Raw genomic sequence first — 11,140 nt, 5'->3', positions numbered from 1 at the left:
TAGCATGTTGCAGGCTGAATGGTTACCCAATATGAGTACTATTTCTCTTGGTTCAGAACAGATCACCATACAGACAGGCACATAAACTGCACCCAAGTTTAGGCTGGTACACAACCATCTAAACCATATTTTCTATTTACATCATAATTGAGCCCAAAACAATTCCTATCCACCCTCTCTTTGACCAATCCATCAGCCAAATTGTTTGCAGATTTTTGAACCTTGGAGAATGTATCCAGTTCTCCTGTCAAGCTTCTTATTTTCTCATAACGTATCGATATTGCCAAATACCTTGACAGTTGCTCCTTAACCCTTTCATTGTCACCTTCGAGTGACCTTCCATCACTACATTAGTTTAATGATCTGCTCACCCTCAGGGGAACTTCAAGGGTTCCAAACCTCCACGAAATAGAAAGATAAAAAAGAAGAAAGGAGAGGGAAGAAATTGTTAACTTACTTCACCCTAAGTTAAAGTGCCCTTGCCTTATATAGGCATACAACAATGTGAATGACACTCTCCCAGTAATTTTAACTAATCGCTTGCCATATGCCACTTGGCATCTTGTTTCCTGGTTGTAGAACTTGCTGATGTGCAGGAACCAAAATGTCTTGGAGGGAAGCCTACTTAAATGGGCCTGGGCTGAGACTGTGGCCTTAATAATACCCTCCATAGCTGTAGTGATAAAAAAAGTAATAAGAATAATGAACTTTATATTGCATAACTTTTTTAGATACCCTTAATAATTGATTGATTTGTAAACAGAAACCAAAAGACATTTCGCCCAAAAAAGAGTGCACCCTCAGGCCGTAAGGTGTGATCTATGTTCCATTTAAGGATTATGTTATCTCCCTTTTGTTGGGAAGGGGATATGATGAAGATTGTTATTGATGAGGGCAGATTTGGCCCTCCAGTAAAATTGTGACATGTGGCACTTCGTGACAACTAGGAAAACATCCAGCCAACAAACTTACGAAGTTGGTGACCCACCCGGGTACCTGTTTGGCCGGCCTGGTGCGACCTGCGCGTGGCCTGACGCGCGCCTGCGCGAACTGCGCGTGGCCTGCGCGAACTGTGCACGGCCTGCGCGACCTGGCCGACTTGGACCAGCCTAGCGCATGATCCGGCCAAGGCGCCAGCTTGACGACCTAATCTAGACACTAACCCGCCGACTGACACAGGCGCCAGCTTGACGACCTGATCTAGGCACTGTCCCGCCGACTGACACAGGCGCCGACCTGACGACCTGGCCTAAACACTGACCCGCCGACTAACGCAGGCACCCCTCTGACAACCCGACCCAGGCGCCGACCTAGCCGCCTGACACAAGCGCCAGCCTGACGACCTCGAGGAGTTCACCACTGTACCCCGGTTCTGACCGGATGCGACGAGTATTACCGTTTGGAGGCTTTTCACCCACCTAACTCGCGAAGACTCCGGTATATAAAGACCTCACCCCCCAAAGGGGAGGAGGAGGAAAAAGAAAGGGAAGTAACCCTGCTCTCTAGCTCTCTCATATTATCTTCAAAGCTCTCTACAATAAGAGTGCTAACTTAAGCATCGGAGAGCCCCCACCGGGAAAGTAACCCCGGGACCTCTAATTCAATTCTCGCAGGTCCTTCAGCTCCCGCCGCTTACGAAGAGGAGGAAAATATGCAGTTCTCGGAAGTCCTTGAGCTTCCCCCACTTACAAGAAGGAAGAGATGCAGTTCTCGGAAGTCCCTCAGCTTCCCCCACCTACAAGGAGGAAGAGACGGAGTTCTCGGAGGTCCCTCAACTCCCGCCACCTACAAGGAGGAGGAAAAGATGGAGTTCTCGCAGATCTCTCAGCTCCCGCCACCTACAAAGAGGAGGAAAAGATGAAGTTCTCGCAGGTCCCTCATCTCCCGTAGCCTACAAAGGAAAGAAGACCGCCTCATGCTGAGGGTAGTCGGATTACGCCGCACCAGGGAGCTCCAACATTCTCTAAGGCAGTTCGCTACCAGGCAGTTCGCCCCTAGGCAATTCGCCACCAAGGCAGTTCGCCCCCAGGCAGTTCACCACCAGGCAGTTCGCCACCAGGCAGTTCGCCACCAGTGAGTTCGCCACCAGGCAATTCGCCCCCAGGCAGTTCGCCACCAGGCAGTTCGCCCCCAGGGAGTTCGCCACCAGGGAGTTAGCCACCAGGCAGTTCGCCCCCAGGCAGTTCGCCACCAGGCAGTTCGCCACCAGGCAGTTCGCCACCAGGGAGTTCGCCATCAGGGAGTTAGCCTCAAAGGCAGTTCGCCACCAGGGAGTTAGCCTCAAAGGCAGTTCGCCCCCAAGCAGTTCGCCACCAGGGAGTTCACCACCAAGCAGTTCGCCCCCAGGCAATTCGCCACCAGGCAGTTCGCCCCCAGGCAGTTCGCCACCAAGGAGTTCGCCACCAGGGAGTTCGCCACCAGGCAGTTCGCCCCTAGGCAGTTCGCCACCAAGGAAGTTCGCCCCCAGGCAGTTCGCCACCAGGGAGTTCGCCACCAGGGAGTTCGCCACCAAGGCAGTTCACCCCCAGGCAGTTCGCCACCAAGGTAGTTCGCCCCCAGGTAGTTCGCCACCAGGCAGTTCGCCACCAAGTAGCTCGTCACTAAGGTACGCCACCACCGGGTCGATCAACGAGTTACTTTGCCAAAAAATTTTACATCACAAAACATTGGTACGTGGCCGAAAACGGCTACATCAATTGGCGCCGTCTGTGGGAACCCGCTACAAAAAGCTAAGTTCTCATCCTACCAAAGCTAAGTTCTCATCTTGCCAAAACTAAGTCCTCACTTTTTAGAAATTGAAGCTATCGCTTTATAGTTTACATTTTTTATGAACTCAGAGACTATGCAGGGAGCTAACAGACTAAGTAGCTCTACCAACCTTACTTTCAATTCAGATAATGCCACATCAGTCCTCTCCGCAAGGTCCCCCCTACAAAGATGAGCTCTTCGTGGCTTCCGCGGAAGTTGGCGGCCAACTGACTACATAGGCGCCCTTACCGGTCGAGCCTTGCAAGGCTCCCGTGTGAGCTGGCAACCTAAAGTTAGTGGTGTTGCCCCCGAAGGTCGAGCCCCTAGTAGCTTCTTGTAGGAGTAGGTGACCGGCATTACGAAGCTGATGCAGGCCAAGCATACGGGCCACATTACTGCTTAAGACCCGGTCGCCTCTCCGGCACGGGCAAAAGTAAAAAAAGAGTAGACTACGAGTCGCTCCCAAAAGCCTACGGGCCACATTACTACTTAAGACCCGGTCGCCTCTCCGGCACGGGCAAAAGTCAAAAAAGAGTAGACTACGAGTCGCTCCCAAAAGCCTACGGGCCACATTACTGCTTAAGACCCGGTCGCCTCTCCGGCACGGGTAAAAGTCAAAAAAGAGTAGACTACGAGTCGCTCCCAAAAGCCTACGGGCCACATTACTGCTTAAAACCCGGTCGCCTCTCCGGCACGGGCAAAAGTAAAAAAAGAGTAAACTACGAGTCGCTCCCAAAAGCCTACGGGCCACATTACTGCTTAAAACCCGGTCGCCTCTCCGGCACGGGCAAAAGTCAAAAAAGAGTAGACTACGAGTCGCTCCCAAAAGCCTACGAGCCACATTACTGCTTAAGACCCGGTCACCTCTCCGGCACGAGCAAAAGTAAAAAACGAGTAGACTACGAGTCACTCCCAAAAGCCTACGGGCCACATTACTGCTTGAGACCCGGTCACCTCTCCGGCACGGGCAAAAGTCAAAAAAGAATAGACTATGAGTCGCTCCCAAAGCCTACGGGCCATACTAGTAATTGGATCAGCACTTACTAGCTCATCGACTTACGGGCCAAAAGAAACCTACTCCCTTCGCTGAGTTACTGTCAGCTCGGGAGTGGGGGGCTATTGATGAGGGCAGATTTGGCCCTCCAGTAAAATTGTGACACGTGGCACCTCGTGACAACTAGGAAAACACCCAGCCAACAAACTTACGAAGTTGGTGACCCACCCGGGCACCAGTCTGGCCGGCCTGGCGTGACCTGCGCGCGGCCTGACGCGCGCCTGCGCGAACTACACGCGGCCTGACGTGCGCGGTCTGCGCGAACTGTGCGGCCTGAGGGAACTGCGCACGGCCTGCGCAAACTGTGCACGGCCTGTGCGACCTGGCCGACCTGGACCAGCCTAGCGCATGATCCGGCCAAGGCGCCAGCTTGACGACCTGATCTAGACACTGACTCGCCGACTGACACAGGCGCCAGCTTGACGACCTGATCTAGGCACTGTCCCGCCGACTGACACAGGCGCCGACCTGACGACCTGGCCTAAACACTGACCCGCCGACTGACGCAGGCACCCCTCTGACAACCCGACCCAGGCGCCGACCTAGCCGCCTGACACAAGCGCCAGCCTGACGACCTCGAGGAGTTCACCACCATACCCCGGTTCTGACCGGATGCGACGAGTCTTACCGTTTGGAGGCTTTTCACCCACCTAACTCGCGAAGACTCCGGTATATAAAGACCTCACCCCCCAAAGGGGAGGAGGAGGAAAAAGAAAGGGAAGTAACCCTACTCTCTAGCTCTCTCATATTATCTTCAAAGCTCTCTACAATAAGAGTGCTAACTTAAGCATCGGAGAGCCCCCACCGGGAAAGTACCCCCGGGACCTCTGATTCAGTTCTCGCAGGTCCTTCAGCTCCCGCCGCCTACAAAGAGGAGGAAAAGATGCAGTTCTCGGAAGTCCCTCAGCTTCCCCCACCTACAAGGAGGAAGAGACGGAGTTCTCGGAGGTCCCTCAACTCCCGCCACCTACAAGGAGGAGGAAAAGATGGAGTTCTCGCAGGTCTCTCAGCTCCCGCCACCTACAAAGAGGAGGAAAAGATGAAGTTCTCGCAGGTCCCTCATCTCCCACAGCCTACAAAGGAAAGAAGATCGCCTCATGTTGAGGGCAGTCGGATTACGCCGCACCAGGGAGCTCCAACATTCTCTAAGGCAGTTCGTCACCAAGGCAGTTCGCCCCCAGGCAGTTCGCCACCAGGCAGTTCGCCCCCAGGCAGTTCGCCACCAGGGAGTTCACCACCAAGGAGTTCGCCACCAGGCAGTTCGCCCCCAGGCAGTTCGCCACCAGGCAGTTCGCCCCCAGGCAGTTCGCCACCAGGGAGTTCGCCACCAGGGAGTTCGCCACCAGGCAGTTCGCCCCCAGGCAGTTCGCCGCCAGGGAGTTCACCACCAGGCAATTCGCCCCCAGGGAGTTTGCCACCAAGGCAGTTCGCCCTCAAACAGTTCGCCACCAGGCAGTTCGCCCCCAGGCAGTTTGCCACCAGGGAGTTAGCCTCCAAGGCAGTTCGCCCCCAAGCAGTTCGCCACCAGGGAGTTCACCACCAGGGAGTTCGCCACCAGGCAGTTCGCCCCCAGGCAGTTCGCCACCAGGCAGTTCGCCCCCAGGCAGTTCGCCACCAGGCAGTTCGCCCCCAGGCAGTTCGCCACCAGGGAGTTTGCCACCAGGGAGTTTGCCACCAGGCAGTTCGCTCCTAGGCAGTTCGCCACCAAGGCAGTTCACCCCCAGGCAGTTCGCCACCAGGCAGTTCGCCACCAGGGAGTTCGCCACCAGGGAGTTCGCCATCAGGCAGTTCGCCACCAAGGCAGTTCGCCACCAAGGCAGTTCGCCCCCAGGTAGTTTGCCACCAGGCAGTTCGCCACCAAGTAGCTCGTCACTAAGGTACGCCACCACCGGGTCGAATAACGAGGTACTTTGCCAAAAAATTTTACATCACAAAACATTGGTACATGGCCGAAAACGGCTACATCAGTTATTTTCAAGTTTTCCACATTGGACTTTTGAGCTTCCAATGATTTTGTTACCCTTGTTTGTTTTCTTCCAAAACCTTGTGAATACAATCTTCATCTTGGTAATACAGGACTGTTGGGTATTTAGCAAAATTGACCAATTTAAAGCTATTGGTTCTACACCATTGCAGCCATCAACAACTTTAAGTTATTTACTAGGTAAGTCACTTCTCAAAGGACTACTATCAAAAAAAAAAAAAATCGAAGGACTAAAACAGATCTAGAGTTACAGATTCTAAAATAGTAGTGTCAGAGACACAAAGTGGGTTGTCCTATATCTGTCAATATAAGAACATAATATCCTAAATCAGTTATTCTGTTTGGTATACAAACCAACAATTTGATCAATATACCACAAGTTTGTATCTTTAAGGGTATAGAATTATGAAGCCAGAGCTCATATGCACGTACATATGATATTCCCATAGCCTCTTATTCAGTGCCAAACATTGTTTTTTTCTTTATCTGAACATGTAATTGTTTCTGTATGAACATAGTACAGTAGTTATTTTTGTGTGGTTCCAATCTTATATTCATGTTCTTTATGTTTTTTATTTACTGTTATTATCTCTTGTTAAGCAGCAGGGGTATATTTTTCTTTGTTACATTTTATGAGAAACATATAAATGCTAAAGGGTTGTATGAAAACACCATCCTGACTGTTTTGATCAAGCTCACTTCCTTTATTCTTCATACCCCTATCTAAAAATTAATATGTTCCTTAAATGTGCAGTCTTAGGTCCACCTTTTCCTAGGATGTCAATAAGATATTGATATTTAAACTAACATCAAGAAATCTAAAAGTTTGTAGCAATAAAATCAGAAATTTAGCAACTGAAAGAAAAATATCAATTTTAAATTTGTCTCCTTCTCACCATGTCCAACGGAGATGGGGGAAGGGGGGGCAGGGGAGCCATGGTTCCCCCTATGCCCGAAAAACCTCTATGTATGATGGGCCCTTGTCCATCTTTATTTGCTCCTTCTCATCCCATGGTTGGCCTCCCCACTCAACTTTGCCAATTGAAACCTAACCAAATTTCTTCTCAACTCCATGCAATGAAACCTAACTTTTGTTTTTTTTGAGTTCACATGTAGATGGATATATCTGTAATGAACCTTCTAGGTCTGCTTTAGTACTAACTCCTTGTAGGAACTAAGGGCGCTGCCATTTAACATTATCGGTTCCACCAGTGCCTTTTGCTGTGACTACGGTGTATTTGCAGCATTATGGCTGGCATTACTGACCTGGAACTTTGAAGCATTATGGCTGGCATTATCGGTTCCACCAGTGCCTTGGATGATGGTGATGATTCGGTTGGTCATTGGCCTGGAACTTTGAAGCATGAGAGTTTCTATATTGAGTAACTTGAACAAGAAGACTCTCTTTACAATATTTATTTTCTTCTATCAGATATCAGCCTAATATATCACAATATCCGTGGTCAAGGAACAATCAAGCTCTATGTGGTGTACAATGTATTAGAGGTCAGCCAGCAGATCAAGTGATTATGTCAATTTGGATGCACATTGCTTGCTTATTGAAATTGAACTTTATAATGCTTGGATTGAAAATCTATTTTAACTGATCCTTCAAACCGTGACAGATATTTGATAAACTATGCCAAAATTTTGGCGGGAATGTGTTGCCAACTCTGTTCAGTTCTTCAGAGGGGCTTGCAAATTCTTCACCAGAAAATATGAGATTTTGGCTGTGGAGATATATTTCTGATCAAGCATTAGCTATTGTTTTATCTAATATCCTTTTTTGTGGTTTATGCTTTTTTGTTTTAGATTTTTTGATAGCTTGGTCATGGCAATCACTTTGTCTACGTGTATTGTTGCCCACAATAATGCACTGCTTTCTTTGCTGGTATCAAATAATTTTGCTGAGATTAAGAGCAATGTGTTCAAACGCTTTAGCAAGGACAACATTCACTGTGTGGTGTACCATGGTGAGTTTTTCTTCTACCTTTATTCTTATTTGGTGGATTGGTGATTCACTACCACTGTCTGCCTTTCCACCCATTGCATGTGATCTGTGTTTCTGATGCTCAGACTTGTTAATAACTATGAATATCCTAAATGGTCCTGCGTCCTGCTATAATTGCATGCCATGGAGCCAATTGATAGTTCTTCTGATTTGTCTTGAAAGGGCAGTCTTGGTCTATCTGTTATCTTTCCAAAACTTTCCATATTTTCCTTTTTAATTCTATAACCTTTTCCAGCTTGTATGTAGGATTGGAACATGACAGAGTAATGCCCCAATGTTGATTGCTGGTCATAGTCAAGTATCATTCTCTCCACAATTGAATGATGGATATGGCACTGAACAGAACGGAATGGCAAAACAGGATTCAGGTATCTGAACCCATATAGTTGGGACAAGGCTTAGATGATGAAGATGAGACTAGCACCATTCTCTCTGAAACTTTGAACTGAAGTAGAAGTTCTTGTATAGAGCCTACTTGTCTCCAGAATAGCACCGGTGTTCTCAAGGTCTTAAGAGAAAAGGTGTAGGGATTTCCAGTAAGGACTGATTTGGACCATGAAATGCTGAGTTGGTTGCAATTATAGAAACTTGAAGTTGCCACCTACCATGATTTTTTTTGTTTTGATAGCAAAAGAAAAATCTTTATCACTTATAATGTGCAAAGACAACACCTTCACTCAAACACAACACCAACCAAGAAAGCAAACACTCACTGAGCATTACACCTCTTCAAAAGAAACAGGCTCTCCACCTCTCTCACACCTTCATAGCTAGCAAAAAGAAAACAAGAATCCCCTTGATCAAAGCAACAACTTCAGTCTCCCTACTCTCTGCCTGAGCCACTGCCTCTAAACCTCCCAATCAAATATTTCCTCCTACCTGACCATTGCACCCACTGCCTGAACCACTGCCTTTTGCCTGTTCCTTGTAAGTTGTAATTAGGTGCATGCTCATGCTTACATTCTTTCCTTTGAGATAAAGATGCTGGCCATGATGATGCTTTTCAAATTTCTAATTAGGTAATTTTTTCTTCTTTTGTTTGTTGTTAACCAGAATTTGGTAATCCACCTAAAGATTAGAACTTTCTATTCAGAGGTGGATCAGATTGAAGATTGACACAAGGGATTTTCCAGAACAAAGTTGACAGTGATTTGCCAGAACTAGCAGACACCAAACAGTTGGGCTTAAGGCTGGATCAAGTTGACTTGTGTTGAGATGAATCTTGATACTAAAAAAATTCAACTCAGCTCAATAAAGCTGTGTCCCAACTATATGGAGTTTAGATAGATTAATTTGGTTCTGCCATTCTGCTCTATTTAAATCAATTGCTAAATTATGGGCCCTAAAATCATTTTTCTTACTTTGACCAATGTCCTTTTTTTTTGGCAATCCTCTATTATTTTTAGATTCTTCAACTTGCAACAGATCACTCATTGATTTTAGTTTATGAAGATGCTCCATTTACAAGCTAGTTAAGGATTATTTACTCAGATACATCTAGGACGTGAGTGGACAAGGTATAGGACACAGAGGTTACACTAACAGTTGAAGTATTCAACATGATATGTTACTTTAATCTTGCCTTCAATGAAATAACTATGGAAATCTTCCTTCTCAGCATTTACTATAAGCATAAATAATACAAGTTCAGCATTATTTACTTGATTTCACTGGACTAACACATTACGTAATTAAATTAGTCCATTTCCAGTGATGCTTGTCTTTTTCATGATTTCTACCAATGCAGGACCTGATACATGTTATTCAGTCCAAATCGGCAAAGCAGTATGGTGATTACTTCTTGCATCAGATTGTTAAGGCATGCTTATGTTATTTCTTTTTTTCATTGTTATTACTCTACTCAGGAAACTTTCTTTGAGATACTATTATATTGTGTTGACTTCCATGTTTTAATACAAATATCAAACCAATCCATCAACTCTGTTTTGTCCACTTTCATCTTCGAATACCACTCCAGCAGAATCTGTTTTTCTTCTTTTTTTTTGTGAAAAATTTCTTGTAGTGCATACTAGAAACTAGAACTAGAATAGGAAATGACCATTCCTGGTTACTAGACTAAAAGTTGGAATTGGAACCCGACTGGTCATTAGTTGAATCCAAAACTGAAATTGGTATGTCTATTACTGGCCAAGTCCAGATTGGAAAATGGAACTGGAATTGGTTGCGGTCCAAAGCTAGGTTGGGAATCCAAACTAGAACCACCTTAAGTCCAAAGATCTTCAAGGTCGCGTCTTTTTTTCTTGAATAGATCATTGTATCAATTCAGTACCATATTCCTAGCTATGGTTTAATCAGTGATTCAATTCCTTTCTTAGGTTTGACCTATGAATAGTGTGTAGTTCAGTTATAATCCAGCTTGGCTTAGGCATACAAAATGCTTCAACTCAATGTTATATAAATATCGTGTTTCAAACCTTTTATTTCTGTTGCAGGTCACCTTTTATGAAGCCCCTAAAGATTTGACAGAGTATGGGAAGCAAAAATGGATGGCAAGTCATTTTCTTATTAATCCTTCACCAGTATATTGTAGAACAGAGTTGCACTTTACATCAAATGGAGAAACATGATACTGAATTAAGACAGTACTATTGAGCTTTGAGAATTTATAATACACCTCTACAGGAAATTGAACCCCCCCTAGAGAGGACTTTATAAAGATTGCCAATTAAGGTAATAAGCCTGAAATCTTTAGTAGAAAGCATCAAGTTTTTTTTTTTTTAATTTATGTTTCTGGAACAAGCACAATGATAGTAGAAAGCATGAAGTTTTCATTGGTTGAACTTATAGGAGAAGAAGACACATCATTGGTGAAAGCAACTAAGCTTTTGATATTATAATGATTAATCTTTACATTAATAGATCGAGTTTTACATTTAATCTTTTATTTAAGTTGTTTAAGTTTTCATATATCAATTTGCAAGAGTGTATTAAGTATGTGTTGTGGTGGATCAATAAAGTGCAGATAAAAAAAATGTTGAAAATAACATATCATTAAAAAAACAGAGATCTTAGCCGGCTTAGCTATACATAAGGCCTAAATGGCAACTTAGATATGATCTAAGCCGGCAGTGCAGACCGTCACCTGAAGGAGCATACCAATTTTTTGCAAAATTTAGGCTGGCGGTCCAGACCGCCAACTCAAGGAGCAGGCCATTTTTTTTGCAAAACTAAAGCCGATGGTTCCAACCGCTGTCTAAAAGAGCAGGGTATTTTTTTCCAAAACCTACACCTGCAGTCCTTGGTGTCTACGCCGGCAGTCTTAAATTAGGTCATTAATGTCAACAATTCAATGCCAGTGGTTTACACCGCCAACACACATGTC

The sequence above is a fragment of the Nelumbo lutea genome, chromosome 8 (assembly GCF_056320005.1).
Source record: "Nelumbo lutea isolate HS-2025 chromosome 8, American lotus-T2T, whole genome shotgun sequence".
Classification (NCBI taxonomy): Eukaryota; Viridiplantae; Streptophyta; class Magnoliopsida; order Proteales; family Nelumbonaceae; genus Nelumbo; species Nelumbo lutea.
The sequence above is the reverse complement of the archived record's forward strand: the minus strand, read 5'-3'. Positions refer to the sequence as shown.